The 14,793-nt window shown below is 53.5% G+C and overlaps 1 protein-coding gene across 4 annotated transcripts in view; it reads right to left on the bottom strand.

The window, feature by feature from the left end:
* CRISPLD2 (cysteine rich secretory protein LCCL domain containing 2) overlaps nt 1-14,769 on the bottom strand; it is a 46,783-nt gene extending 32,014 nt beyond the window's left edge. For all 4 annotated transcript variants that reach the window (XM_075838284.1, XM_075838285.1, XM_075838286.1 and 1 more), the window contains exon 1: nt 14,523-14,769. The gene's annotated coding sequence lies outside the window, so the exon portion shown is untranslated. The remainder of the gene's footprint in view (nt 1-14,522) is intronic.
* Between the last annotated feature and the right edge of the window lie 24 nt (nt 14,770-14,793).

The following is a 14,793-nucleotide window of genomic DNA, read 5'->3' as shown; positions in this document are numbered from 1 at the left end:
TCCTACCTGTCCTCAGCGCTGGTCTCCAGTAGTCACGTTATATACAGTAGATGGAGGTCCTGCCTGTCCTCAGCGCTGGTCTCCAGTAGTCACGTTATATACAGTAGATGGGGGTCCTGCCTGTCCTCAGCGCTGGTCCCCAGTAGTCACGTTATATACAGTAGATGGGGGTCCTACCTGTCCTCAGCGCTGGTCTCCAGTGGTCACGTTATATACAGTAGATGGGGGTCCTGCCTGTCCTCAGCGCTGGTCTCCAGTGGTCACGTTATATACAGTAGATGGGGGTCCCGCCTGTCCTCAGCTCTGGTCTCCAGTAGTCACGTTATATACAGTAGATGGGGGTCCTACCTGTCCTCAGCGCTGGTCTCCAGTAGTCACGTTATATACAGTAGATGGGGGTCCTGCCTGTCCTCAGCGCTGGTCCCCAGTAGTCACGTTATATACAGTAGATGGGGGTCCTACCTGTCCTCAGCGCTGGTCTCCAGTGGTCACGTTATATACAGTAGATGGGGGTCCTGCCTGTCCTCAGCGCTGGTCTCCAGTGGTCACGTTATATACATTAGATGGGGGTCCTGCCTGTCCTCAGCTCTGGTCCCCAGTAGTCACGTTATATACAGTAGATGGGGGTCCTGCCTGTCCTCAGCTCTGGTCTCCAGTAGTCACGTTATATACAGTAGATGGGGGTCCTGCCTGTCCTCAGTGCTGGTCTCCAGTAGTCATGTTATATACATTAGATGGGGGTCCTGCCTGTCCTCAGCTCTGGTCCCCAGTAGTCACGTTATATACAGTAGATGGGGGTCCTGCCTGTCCTCAGCGCTGGTCTCCAATAGTCACGTTATATACAGTAGAAGGGGGTCCTGCCTGTCCTCAGCGCTGGTCCCCAATAGTCACGTTATATACAGTAGATGGGGGTCCTACCTGTCCTCAGCGCTGGTCTCCAGTAGTCACGTTATATACAGTAGATGGGGGTCCTCCCTGTCCTCAGCGCTGGTCCCCAGTAGTCACGTTATATACAGTAGATGGGGGTCCTGCCTGTCCTCAGCTCTGGTCCCCAGTAGTCACGTTATATACAGTAGATGGAGGACCTGCCTGTCCTCAGCTCTGGTCCCCAGTAGTCACGTTATATACAGTAGATGGGGGTCCTGCCTGTCCTCAGCTCTGGTCCCCAGTAGTCACGTTATATACAGTAGATGGGGGTCCTGCCTGTCCTCAGCGCTGGTCCCCAGTAGTCACGTTATATACAGTAGATGGGGGTCCTGCCTGTCCTCAGCGCTGGTCTCCAGTAGTCACGTTATATACAGTAGATGGGGGTCCTGCCTGTCCTCAGCGCTGGTCTCCAGTACTCTCGTTATATACAGTAGATGGGGGTCCTGCCTGTCCTCAGCGCTGGTCCCCAGTAGTCACGTTATATACAGTAGATGGGGGTCCCGCCTGTCCTCAGCGCTGGTCTCCAGTAGTTACGTTATATACAGTAGATGGAGGTCCTGCCTGTCCTCAGCGCTGGTCTCCAGTAGTCACGTTATATACAGTAGATGGAGGTCCTACCTGTCCTCAGCGCTGGTCTCCAGTAGTCACGTTATATACAGTAGATGGGGGTCCTGCCTGTCCTCAGCTCTGGTCTCCAGTGGTCACGTTATATACAGTAGATGGGGGTCCTGCCTGTCCTCAGCGCTGGTCCCCAGTAGTCACGTTATATACAGTAGATGGGGGTCCTACCTGTCCTCAGCGCTGGTCTCCAGTAGTCACGTTATATACAGTAGATGGAGGTCCTGCCTGTCCTCAGCGCTGGTCTCCAGTGGTCACGTTATATACAGTAGATGGGGGTCCTACCTGTCCTCTGCGCTGGTCTCCAGTAGTCACGTTATATACAGTAGATGGGGGTCCTGCCTGTCCTCAGCGCTGGTCTCCAGTAGTCACGTTATATACAGTAGATGGGGGTCCTACCTGTCCTCAGCTCTGGTCTCCAGTAGTCACGTTATATACAGTAGATGGGGGTCCTACCTGTCCTCAGCTCTGGTCTCCAGTAGTCACGTTATATACAGTAGATGGGGGTCCTGCCTGTCCTCAGCGCTGGTCCCCAGTAGTCACGTTATATACAGTAGATGGGGGTCCTACCTGTCCTAAGCGCTGGTCCCCAGTAGTCACGTTATATACAGTAGATGGGGGTCCCGCCTGTCCTCAGCGCTGGTCTCCAGTAGTCACGTTATATACAGTAGATGGGGGTCCCACCTGTCCTAAGCGCTGGTCCCCAGTAGTCACGTTATATACAGTAGATGGGGGTCCCGCCTGTCCTCAGCGCTGGTCTCCAGTAGTCACGTTATATACAGTAGATGGGGGTCCCGCCTGTCCTCAGCGCTGGTCTCCAGTAGTCACGTTATATACAGTAGATGGGGGTCCCACCTGTCCTCAGCTCCGGTCTCCAGTAGTGACGTTATATACAGTAGATGGGGGTCCTGCCTGTCCTCAGCTCTGGTCTCCAGTAGTCACGTTATATACAGTAGATGGGGGTCCTCCCTGTCCTCAGCGCTGGTCTCCAGTAGTGACGTTATATACAGTAGATGGGGGTCCTGCCTGTCCTCAGCGCTGGTCTCCAGTAGTCACGTTATATACAGTAGATGGGGGTCCCGCCTGTCCTCAGCGCTGGTCTCCAGTAGTCACGTTATATACAGTAGATGGGGGTCCCGCCTGTCCTCAGCGCTGGTCTCCAGTAGTCACGTTATATACAGTAGATGGGGGTCCTACCTGTCCTCAGCTCTGGTCTCCAGTAGTCACGTTATATACAGTAGATGGGGGTCCTGCCTGTCCTCAGCGCTGGTCTCCAGTAGTCACGTTATATACAGTAGATGGGGGTCCTGCCTGTCCTCAGCGCTGGTCCCCAGTAGTCACGTTATATACAGTAGATGGGGGTCCTACCTGTCCTCAGCGCTGGTCCCCAGTAGTCACGTTATATACAGTAGATGGGGGTCCTACCTGTCCTCAGCTCTGGTCCCCAGTAGTCACGTTATATACAGTAGATGGGGGTCCTACCTGTCCTCAGCGCTGGTCCCCAGTAGTCACGTTATATACAGTAGATGGGGGTCCTGCCTGTCCTCAGCTCTGGTCCCCAGTAGTCACGTTATATACAGTAGATGGAGGTCCTGCCTGTCCTCAGCGCTGGTCTCCAGTGGTCACGTTATATACAGTAGATGGGGGTCCTGCCTGTCCTCAGCGCTGGTCTCCAGTGGTCAAGTTATATACAGTAGATGGGGGTCCCGCCTGTCCTCAGTAGTCACGTTATATACAGTAGATGGGGGTCCTGCCTGTCCTCAGCGCTGGTCTCCAGTAGTCACGTTATATACAGTAGATGGGGGTCCTGCCTGTCCTCAGCTCTGGTCCCCAGTAGTCACGTTGTATACAGTAGATGGGGGTCCTACCTGTCCTCAGCGCTAGTCCCCAGTAGTCACGTTATATACAGTAGATGGGGGTCCTACCTGTCCTCAGCGCTAGTCCCCAGTAGTCACGTTATATACAGTAGATGGGGGTCCTACCTGTCCTCAGCTCTGGTCCCCAGTAGTCACGTTATATACAGTAGATGGGGGTCCTGCCTGTCCTCAGCGCTGGTCTCCAGTAGTCACGTTATATACAGTAGATGGGGGTCCTGCCTGTCCTCAGCGCTGGTCCCCAGTAGTCACGTTATATACAGTAGATGGGGGTCCTACCTGTCCTCAGCGCTGGTCCCCAGTAGTCACGTTATATACAGTAGATGGGGGTCCTACCTGTCCTCAGCGCTGGTCCCCAGTAGTCACGTTATATACAGTAGATGGGGGTCCTGCCTGTCCTCAGCTCTGGTCTCCAGTAGTCTCGTTATATACAGTAGATGGGGGTCCTACCTGTCCTCAGCTCTGGTCTCCAGTAGTCACATTATATACAGTAGATGGGGGTCCTACCTGTCCTCAGCTCTGGTCTCCAGTAGTCTCGTTATATACAGTAGATGGGGGTCCTGCCTGTCCTCAGCTCTGGTCTCCAGTAGTCACGTTATATACAGTAGATGGGGATCCTACCTGTCCTCAGCTCTGGTCCCCAGTAGTCACGTTATATACAGTAGATGGGGGTCCTACCTGTCCTCAGCGCTGGTCCCTAGTAGTCACGTTATATACAGTAGATGGGGGTCCTACCTGTCCTCAGCGCTGGTCCCCAGTAGTCACGTTATATACAGTAGATGGGGGTCCTGCCTGTCCTCAGCTCTGGTCCCCAGTAGTCACGTTATATACAGTAGATGGGGGTCCTGCCTGTCCTCAGCTCTGGTCCCCAGTAGTCACGTTATATACAGTAGATGGGGGTCCTGCCTGTCCTCAGCTCTGGTCTCCAGTAGTCACGTTATATACAGTAGATGGGGGTCCTACCTGTCCTCAGCGCTGGTCCCCAGTAGTCACGTTATATACAGTAGATGGGGGTCCTGCCTGTCCTCAGCTCTGGTCCCCAGTAGTCACGTTATATACAGTAGATGGGGGTCCTGCCTGTCCTCAGCTCTGGTCCCCAGTAGTCACGTTATATACAGTAGATGGGGGTCCTGCCTGTCCTCAGCTCTGGTCCCCAGTAGTCACGTTATATACAGTAGATGGGGGTCCTGCCTGTCCTCAGCTCTGGTCCCCAGTAGTCACGTTATATACAGTAGATGGGGGTCCTGCCTGTCCTCAGCGCTGGTCCCCAGTAGTCACGTTATATACAGTAGATGGGGGTCCTGCCTGTCCTCAGCGCTGGTCTCCAGTAGTCACGTTATATACAGTAGATGGGGGTCCTGCCTGTCCTCAGCGCTGGTCTCCAGTAGTCTCGTTATATACAGTAGATGGGGGTCCTACCTGTCCTCAGCGCTGGTCTCCAGTAGTCACGTTATATACAGTAGATGGGGGTCCCGCCTGTCCTCAGCTCTGGTCTCCAGTACTCTCGTTATATACAGTAGATGGGGGTCCCGCCTGTCCTCAGCGCTGGTCTCCAGTAGTCACGTTATATACAGTAGATGGGGGTCCCGCCTGTCCTCAGCGCTGGTCTCCAATGGTCACATTATATACAGTAGATGGGGGTCCTGCCTGTCCTCAGCTCTGGTCTCCAGTAGTCACGTTATATACAGTAGATGGGGGTCCTACCTGTCCTCAGCTCCGGTCTCCAGTAGTCACGTTATATACAGTAGATGGGGGTCCTGCCTGTCCTCAGCGCTGCTCTCCAGTAGTCACGTTATATACAGTAGATGGGGGTCCTACCTGTCCTCAGCTCTGGTCTCCAGTAGTCACGTTATATACAGTAGATGGGGGTCCTGCCTGTCCTCAGCGCTGGTCTCCAGTAGTGACGTTATATACAGTAGATGGGGGTCCTACCTGTCCTCAGCGCTGGTCTCCAGTAGTCACGTTATATACAGTAGATGGGGGTCCTGCCTGTCCTCAGCGCTGCTCTCCAGTAGTCACGTTATATACAGTAGATGGGGGTCCTACCTGTCCTCAGCTCTGGTCTCCAGTAGTCACGTTATATACAGTAGATGGGGGTCCTGCCTGTCCTCAGCGCTGGTCTCCAGTAGTGACGTTATATACAGTAGATGGGGGTCCTACCTGTCCTCAGCGCTGGTCTCCAGTAGTCACGTTATATACAGTAGATGGGGGTCCTACCTGTCCTCAGCGCTGGTCTCAGTAGTCACGTTATATACAGTAGATGGGGGTCCTACCTGTCCTCAGCTCTGGTCTCCAGTAGTCACGTTATATACAGTAGATGGGGGTCCTGCCTGTCCTCAGCGCTGGTCTCCAATAGTCACGTTATATACAGTAGATGGGGGTCCTACCTGTCCTCAGCGCTGGTCTCCAGTAGTCACGTTATATACAGTAGATGGGGGTCCTACCTGTCCTCAGCTCTGGTCCCCAGTAGTCACATTATATACAGTAGATGGGGGTCCTGCCTGTCCTCAGCGCTGGTCTCCAGTAGTCACGTTATATACAGTAGATGGGGGTCCTGCCTGTCCTCAGCGCTGGTCTCCAGTACTCTCGTTATATACAGTAGATGGGGGTCCTACCTGTCCTCAGCTCTGGTCTCCAGTACTCTCGTTATATACAGTAGATGGGGGTCCTGCCTGTCCTCAGCGCTGGTCTCCAGTAGTCACGTTATATACAGTAGATGGGGGTCCTACCTGTCCTCAGCGCTGGTCTCCAGTAGTCACGTTATATACAGTAGATGGGGGTCCTACCTGTCCTCAGCGCTGGTCTCAGTAGTCACGTTATATACAGTAGATGGGGGTCTTACCTGTCCTCAGCTCTGGTCTCCAGTACTCTCGTTATATACAGTAGATGGGGGTCCTACCTGTCCTCAGCGCTGGTCTCCAGTAGTCACGTTATATACAGTAGATGGGGGTCCTGCCTGTCCTCAGCGCTGGTCCCCAGTAGTCACGTTATATACAGTAGATGGGGGTCCTGCCTGTCCTCAGCGCTGGTCTCCAGTAGTCACGTTATATACAGTAGATGGGGGTCCTGCCTGTCCTCAGCGCTGGTCCCCAGTAGTCACGTTATATACAGTAGATGGAGGTCCTGCCTGTCCTCAGCTCTGGTCTCCAGTAGTCACGTTATATACAGTAGATGGGGGTCCTGCCTGTCCTCAGCGCTGGTCCCCAGTAGTCACGTTATATACAGTAGATGGGGGTCCCGCCTGTCCTCAGCGCTGGTCTCCAGTAGTCACGTTATATACAGTAGATGGGGGTCCTGCCTGTCCTCAGCGCTGGTCTCCAGTAGTCACGTTATATACAGTAGATGGAGGTCCTACCTGTCCTCAGCGCTGGTCTCCAGTGGTCACGTTATATACAGTAGATGGGGGTCCTGCCTGTCCTCAGCGCTGGTCTCCAGTAGTCACGTTATATACAGTAGATGGGGGTCCTACCTGTCCTCAGCTCCGGTCCCCAGTAGTCACGTTATATACAGTAGATGGAGGTCCTGCCTGTCCTCAGCGCTGGTCTCCAGTAGTCACGTTATATACAGTAGATGGGGGTCCTACCTGTCCTCAGCTCTGGTCCCCAGTAGTCACATTATATACAGTAGATGGGGGTCCTACCTGTCCTCAGCGCTGGTCTCCAGTAGTCACGTTATATACAGTAGATGGGGGTCCTACCTGTCCTCAGCGCTGGTCTCAGTAGTCACGTTATATACAGTAGATGGGGGTCCTGCCTGTCCTCAGCGCTGGTCCCCAGTAGTCACGTTATATACAGTAGATGGGGTCCTGCCTGTCCTCAGCGCTGGTCTCCAGTAGTCACGTTATATACAGTAGATGGAGGTCCTACCTGTCCTCAGCGCTGGTCTCCAGTGGTCACGTTATATACAGTAGATGGGGTCCTGCCTGTCCTCAGCGCTGGTCTCCAGTAGTCACGTTATATACAGTAGATGGGGGTCCTACCTGTCCTCAGCGCTGGTCTCCAGTAGTCACGTTATATACAGTAGATGGGGGTCCTACCTGTCCTCAGCTCCGGTCCCCAGTAGTCACGTTATATACAGTAGATGGAGGTCCTGCCTGTCCTCAGCGCTGGTCTCCAGTAGTCACGTTATATACAGTAGATGGGGGTCCTACCTGTCCTCAGCTCTGGTCCCCAGTAGTCACATTATATACAGTAGATGGGGGTCCTACCTGTCCTCAGCGCTGGTCTCCAGTAGTCACGTTATATACAGTAGATGGGGGTCCTACCTGTCCTCAGCGCTGGTCTCCAGTAGTCACGTTATATACAGTAGATGGGGGTCCTGCCTGTCCTCAGCGCTGGTCTCCAGTACTCTCGTTATATACAGTAGATGGGGGTCCTGCCTGTCCTCAGCTCTGGTCTCCAGTACTCTCGTTATATACAGTAGATGGGGGTCCTACCTGTCCTCAGCTCTGCTCTCCAGTAGTGACGTTATATACAGTAGATGGGGGTCCTGCCTGTCCTCAGCTCTGGTCTCCAGTAGTCACGTTATATACAGTAGATGGGGGTCCTGCCTGTCCTCAGCGCTGGTCCCCAGTAGTCACGTTATATACAGTAGATGGGGGTCCTACCTTTGCTCCGCTCTTGTCTCCAGTAGTTACGTTATATACAGTAGATGGGGGTCCTACCTGTCCTCAGCGCTGGTCTCCAGTAGTCACGTTATATACAGTAGATGGGGGTCCTGCCTGTCCTCAGCGCTGGTCTCCAGTAGTGACGTTATATACAGTAGATGGGGTTCCTGCCTGTCCTCAGCGCTGGTCCCCAGTAGTCACGTTATATACAGTAGATGGGGGTCTTGCCTGTCCTCAGCTCTGGTCCCCAGTAGTCACGTTATATACAGTAGATGGGGGTCCTCCCTGTCCTCAGCGCTGGTCTCCAGTAGTCACGTTATATACAGTAGATGGAGGTCCTACCTGTCCTCAGCTCTGGTCTCCAGTAGTCACGTTATATACAGTAGATGGGGGTCCTGCCTGTCCTCAGCGCTGGTCTCCAGTGGTCACGTTATATACAGTAGATGGGGGTCCTCCCTGTCCTCAGCGCTGGTCTCCAGTGGTCACGTTATATACAGTAGATGGGGGTCCTACCTGTCCTCAGCGCTGGTCTCCAGTAGTTACGTTATATACAGTAGATGGAGGTCCTACCTGTCCTCAGCTCTGGTCTCCAGTAGTCACGTTATATACAGTAGATGGGGGTCCTCCCTGTCCTCAGCGCTGGTCCCCAGTAGTCACGTTATATACAGTAGATGGGGGTCCTGCCTGTCCTCAGCGCTGGTCCCCAGTAGTCACGTTATATACAGTAGATGGGGGTCCTGCCTGTCCTCAGCGCTGGTCTCCAGTACTCTCGTTATATACAGTAGATGGAGGTCCTGCCTGTCCTCAGCGCTGGTCTCCAGTAGTCACGTTATATACAGTAGATGGGGGTCCTGCCTGTCCTCAGCGCTGGTCTCCAGTAGTCACGTTATATACAGTAGATGGGGGTCCTGCCTGTCCTCAGCGCTGGTCTCCAGTAGTCACGTTATATACAGTAGATGGAGGTCCTACCTGTCCTCAGCGCTGGTCTCCAGTGGTCACGTTATATACAGTAGATGGGGGTCCTGCCTGTCCTCAGCGCTGGTCTCCAGTAGTCACGTTATATACAGTAGATGGGGGTCCTGCCTGTCCTCAGCTCTGGTCTCCAGTAGTCACGTTATATACAGTAGATGGGGGTCCTGCCTGTCCTCAGTGCTGGTCTCCAGTAGTCATGTTATATACATTAGATGGGGGTCCTGCCTGTCCTCAGCTCTGGTCCCCAGTAGTCACGTTATATACAGTAGATGGGGGTCCTGCCTGTCCTCAGCTCTGGTCTCCAGTAGTCACGTTATATACAGTAGATGGGGGTCCTACCTGTCCTCAGCGCTGGTCTCCAGTAGTCACGTTATATACAGTAGATGGGGGTCCTGCCTGTCCTCAGCGCTGGTCTCCAGTACTCTCGTTATATACAGTAGATGGAGGTCCTGCCTGTCCTCAGCGCTGGTCTCCAGTAGTCACGTTATATACAGTAGATGGGGGTCCTGCCTGTCCTCAGCGCTGGTCTCCAGTAGTCACGTTATATACAGTAGATGGGGGTCCTGCCTGTCCTCAGCGCTGGTCTCCAGTAGTCACGTTATATACAGTAGATGGAGGTCCTACCTGTCCTCAGCGCTGGTCTCCAGTGGTCACGTTATATACAGTAGATGGGGGTCCTGCCTGTCCTCAGCGCTGGTCTCCAGTAGTCACGTTATATACAGTAGATGGGGGTCCTACCTGTCCTCAGCTCCGGTCCCCAGTAGTCACGTTATATACAGTAGATGGAGGTCCTGCCTGTCCTCAGCGCTGGTCTCCAGTAGTCACGTTATATACAGTAGATGGGGGTCCTCCCTGTCCTCAGCGCTGGTCCCCAGTAGTCACGTTATATACAGTAGATGGGGGTCCTACCTGTCCTCAGCTCTGGTCTCCAGTAGTCACATTATATACAGTAGATGGGGGTCCTACCTGTCCTCAGCTCTGGTCTCCAGTAGTCACGTTATATACAGTAGATGGGGGTCCTACCTGTCCTCAGCGCTGGTCTCCAGTAGTCACGTTATATACAGTAGATGGGGGTCCTGCCTGTCCTCAGCGCTGGTCCCCAGTAGTCACGTTATATACAGTAGATGGGGGTCCTACCTGTCCTCAGCTCTGGTCTCCAGTAGTCACATTATATACAGTAGATGGGGGTCCTACCTGTCCTCAGCTCTGGTCTCCAGTAGTCACGTTATATACAGTAGATGGGGGTCCTACCTGTCCTCAGCGCTGGTCTCCAGTAGTCACGTTATATACAGTAGATGGGGGTCCTACCTGTCCTCAGCGCTGGTCTCAGTAGTCACGTTATATACAGTAGATGGGGGTCCTGCCTGTCCTCAGCGCTGGTCTCCAGTACTCTCGTTATATACAGTAGATGGGGGTCCTACCTGTCCTCAGCGCTGGTCTCCAGTAGTCACGTTATATACAGTAGATGGAGGTCCTACCTGTCCTCAGCGCTGGTCTCCAGTGGTCACGTTATATACAGTAGATGGGGGTCCTGCCTGTCCTCAGCGCTGGTCTCCAGTAGTCACGTTATATACAGTAGATGGGGGTCCTGCCTGTCCTCAGCGCTGGTCTCCAGTAGTCACGTTATATACAGTAGATGGGGGTCCTACCTGTCCTCAGCTCCGGTCCCCAGTAGTCACGTTATATACAGTAGATGGAGGTCCTGCCTGTCCTCAGCGCTGGTCTCCAGTAGTCACGTTATATACAGTAGATGGGGGTCCTACCTGTCCTCAGCGCTGGTCTCCAGTAGTCACGTTATATACAGTAGATGGAGGTCCTGCCTGTCCTCAGCGCTGGTCTCCAGTAGTCTCGTTATATACAGTAGATGGGGGTCCTGCCTGTCCTCAGCGCTGGTCTCCAGTACTCTCGTTATATACAGTAGATGGGGGTCCTACCTGTCCTCAGCTCTGGTCTCCAGTACTCTCGTTATATACAGTAGATGGGGGTCCTACCTGTCCTCAGCTCTGCTCTCCAGTAGTGACGTTATATACAGTAGATGGGGGTCCTGCCTGTCCTCAGCTCTGGTCTCCAGTAGTCACGTTATATACAGTAGATGGGGGTCCTGCCTGTCCTCAGCGCTGGTCCCCAGTAGTCACGTTATATACAGTAGATGGGGGTCCTACCTTTGCTCCGCTCTGGTCTCCAGTAGTTACGTTATATACAGTAGATGGGGGTCCTACCTGTCCTCAGCGCTGGTCTCCAGTAGTCACGTTATATACAGTAGATGGGGGTCCTGCCTATCCTCAGCGCTGGTCTCCAGTAGTGACGTTATATACAGTAGATGGGGGTCTTGCCTGTCCTCAGCTCTGGTCCCCAGTAGTCACGTTGTATACAGTAGATGGGGGTCCTCCCTGTCCTCAGCACTGGTCTCCAGTAGTCACGTTATATACAGTAGATGGGGGTCCTCCCTGTCCTCAGCGCTGGTTCCCAGTAGTCACGTTATATACAGTAGATGGAGGTCCTACCTGTCCTCAGCTCTGGTCTCCAGTAGTCACGTTATATACAGTAGATGGGGGTCCTGCCTGTCCTCAGCGCTGGTCTCCAGTAGTCACGTTATATACAGTAGATGGGGGTCCTCCCTGTCCTCAGCGCTGGTCTCCAGTGGTCACGTTATATACAGTAGATGGGGGTCCTACCTGTCCTCAGCGCTGGTCTCCAGTAGTTACGTTATATACAGTAGATGGAGGTCCTGCCTGTCCTCAGCTCTGGTCTCCAGTAGTCACGTTATATACAGTAGATGGGGGTCCTCCCTGTCCTCAGCGCTGGTCCCCAGTAGTCACGTTATATACAGTAGATGGGGGTCCTGCCTGTCCTCAGCTCTGGTCTCCAGTACTCTCGTTATATACAGTAGATGGAGGTCCTACCTGTCCTCAGCTCTGGTCTCCAGTAGTCACGTTATATACAGTAGATGGGGGTCCTGCCTGTCCTCAGCGCTGGTCCCCAGTAGTCACGTTATATACAGTAGATGGGGGTCCCGCCTGTCCTCAGCGCTGGTCCCCAGTAGTCACGTTATATACAGTAGATGGGGGTCCTGCCTGTCCTCAGCGCTGCTCTCCAGTAGTCACGTTATATACAGTAGATGGGGGTCCTGCCTGTCCTCAGCGCTGGTCTCCAGTAGTCACGTTATATACAGTAGATGGGGGTCCTACCTGTCCTCAGCGCTGGTCTCCAGTAGTGACGTTATATACAGTAGATGGGGGTCCTACCTGTCCTCAGCGCTGGTCTCCAGTAGTCACGTTATATACAGTAGATGGGGGTCCTACCTGTCCTCAGCGCTGGTCTCCAGTAGTCACGTTATATACAGTAGATGGGGGTCCTACCTGTCCTCAGCTCTGGTCTCCAGTAGTCACGTTATATACAGTAGATGGGGGTCCTGCCTGTCCTCAGCGCTGGTCTCCAGTAGTCACGTTATATACAGTAGATGGGGGTCCTACCTGTCCTCAGCGCTGGTCCCCAGTAGTCACGTTATATACAGTAGATGGGGGTCCTACCTGTCCTCAGCTCTGGTCTCCAGTAGTCACGTTATATACAGTAGATGGGGGTCCTGCCTGTCCTCAGCGCTGGTCTCCAGTAGTCACGTTATATACAGTAGATGGGGGTCCTGCCTGTCCTCAGCGCTGGTCTCCAGTAGTCACGTTATATACAGTAGATGGGGGTCCTGCCTGTCCTCAGCGCTGGTCCCCAGTAGTCACGTTATATACAGTAGATGGGGGTCCTGCCTGTCCTCAGCGCTGGTCTCCAGTAGTCACGTTATATACAGTAGATGGGGGTCCTGCCTGTCCTCAGCGCTGGTCCCCAGTAGTCACGTTATATACAGTAGATGGGGGTCCTACCTGTCCTCAGCGCTGGTCTCCAGTAGTTACGTTATATACAGTAGATGGAGGTCCTGCCTGTCCTCAGCTCTGGTCTCCAGTAGTCACGTTATATACAGTAGATGGGGGTCCTCCCTGTCCTCAGCGCTGGTCCCCAGTAGTCACGTTATATACAGTAGATGGGGGTCCTGCCTGTCCTCAGCTCTGGTCTCCAGTACTCTCGTTATATACAGTAGATGGGGGTCCTACCTGTCCTCAGCGCTGGTCTCCAGTAGTCACGTTCTATACAGTAGATGGGGGTCCTACCTGTCCTCAGCGCTGGTCTCCAGTAGTCTCGTTATATACAGTAGATGGGGGTCCTGCCTGTCCTCAGCGCTGGTCTCCAGTAGTCACGTTATATACAGTAGATGGAGGTCCTACCTGTCCTCAGCTCTGGTCTCCAGTAGTCACGTTATATACAGTAGATGGGGGTCCTGCCTGTCCTCAGCGCTGGTCCCCAGTAGTCACGTTATATACAGTAGATGGGGGTCCCGCCTGTCCTCAGCGCTGGTCCCCAGTAGTCACGTTATATACAGTAGATGGGGGTCCTGCCTGTCCTCAGCGCTGCTCTCCAGTAGTCACGTTATATACAGTAGATGGGGGTCCTGCCTGTCCTCAGCGCTGGTCTCCAGTAGTCACGTTATATACAGTAGATGGGGGTCCTCCCTGTCCTCAGCGCTGGTCCCCAGTAGTCACGTTATATACAGTAGATGGGGGTCCTGCCTGTCCTCAGCGCTGCTCTCCAGTAGTCACGTTATATACAGTAGATGGGGGTCCTGCCTGTCCTCAGCGCTGGTCTCCAGTAGTCACGTTATATACAGTAGATGGGGGTCCTCCCTGTCCTCAGCGCTGGTCCCCAGTAGTCACGTTATATACAGTAGATGGGGGTCCTGCCTGTCCTCAGCGCTGCTCTCCAGTAGTCACGTTATATACAGTAGATGGGGGTCCTGCCTGTCCTCAGCGCTGGTCTCCAGTAGTCACGTTATATACAGTAGATGGGGGTCCTACCTGTCCTCAGCGCTGGTCTCCAGTAGTGACGTTATATACAGTAGATGGGGGTCCTGCCTGTCCTCAGCGCTGGTCTCCAGTAGTCACGTTATATACAGTAGATGGGGGTCCTACCTGTCCTCAGCTCTGGTCCCCAGTAGTCACGTTATATACAGTAGATGGGGGTCCTGCCTGTCCTCAGCGCTGGTCCCCAGTAGTCACGTTATATACAGTAGATGGGGGTCCTACCTGTCCTCAGCGCTGGTCCCCAGTAGTCACGTTATATACAGTAGATGGGGGTCCTACCTGTCCTCAGCTCTGGTCTCCAGTAGTCACGTTATATACAGTAGATGGGGGTCCTGCCTGTCCTCAGCGCTGGTCTCCAGTAGTCACGTTATATACAGTAGATGGGGGTCCTGCCTGTCCTCAGCGCTGGTCTCCAGTAGTCACGTTATATACAGTAGATGGGGGTCCTGCCTGTCCTCAGCGCTGGTCTCCAGTAGTCACGTTATATACAGTAGATGGGGGTCCTGCCTGTCCTCAGCGCTGGTCCCCAGTAGTCACGTTATATACAGTAGATGGGGGTCCTGCCTGTCCTCAGCGCTGGTCCCCAGTAGTCACGTTATATACAGTAGATGGGGGTCCTACCTTTGCTCCGCTCCGGTCTCCAGTAGCTCCGGGGATCTCAGCTGCTTCCTCTGAACTGACTCCAGGGCTCCGGGATTCCTCCTTCTTATACTGGTCGGGTTGTTTGATCATATCCTGGAAGTCGATGTTCTTGGCAACTTTTCTCACACTGACGAAATGAAGAAATAGGTGTCATGAAGGATCTGCGTCTCAGACGATGAGATAGTAACGGGTCCAAGGCAAGGTCACAGCCAGCGGCAGCACAAGAGTGCGGGGAACGACTGCAGCGCTC

The sequence above is a fragment of the Rhinoderma darwinii genome, chromosome 9, assembly GCF_050947455.1.
Source record: "Rhinoderma darwinii isolate aRhiDar2 chromosome 9, aRhiDar2.hap1, whole genome shotgun sequence".
Classification (NCBI taxonomy): domain Eukaryota; kingdom Metazoa; phylum Chordata; class Amphibia; order Anura; family Rhinodermatidae; genus Rhinoderma; species Rhinoderma darwinii.
The sequence above is the reverse complement of the archived record's forward strand: the minus strand, read 5'-3'. Positions and strand labels throughout refer to the sequence as shown.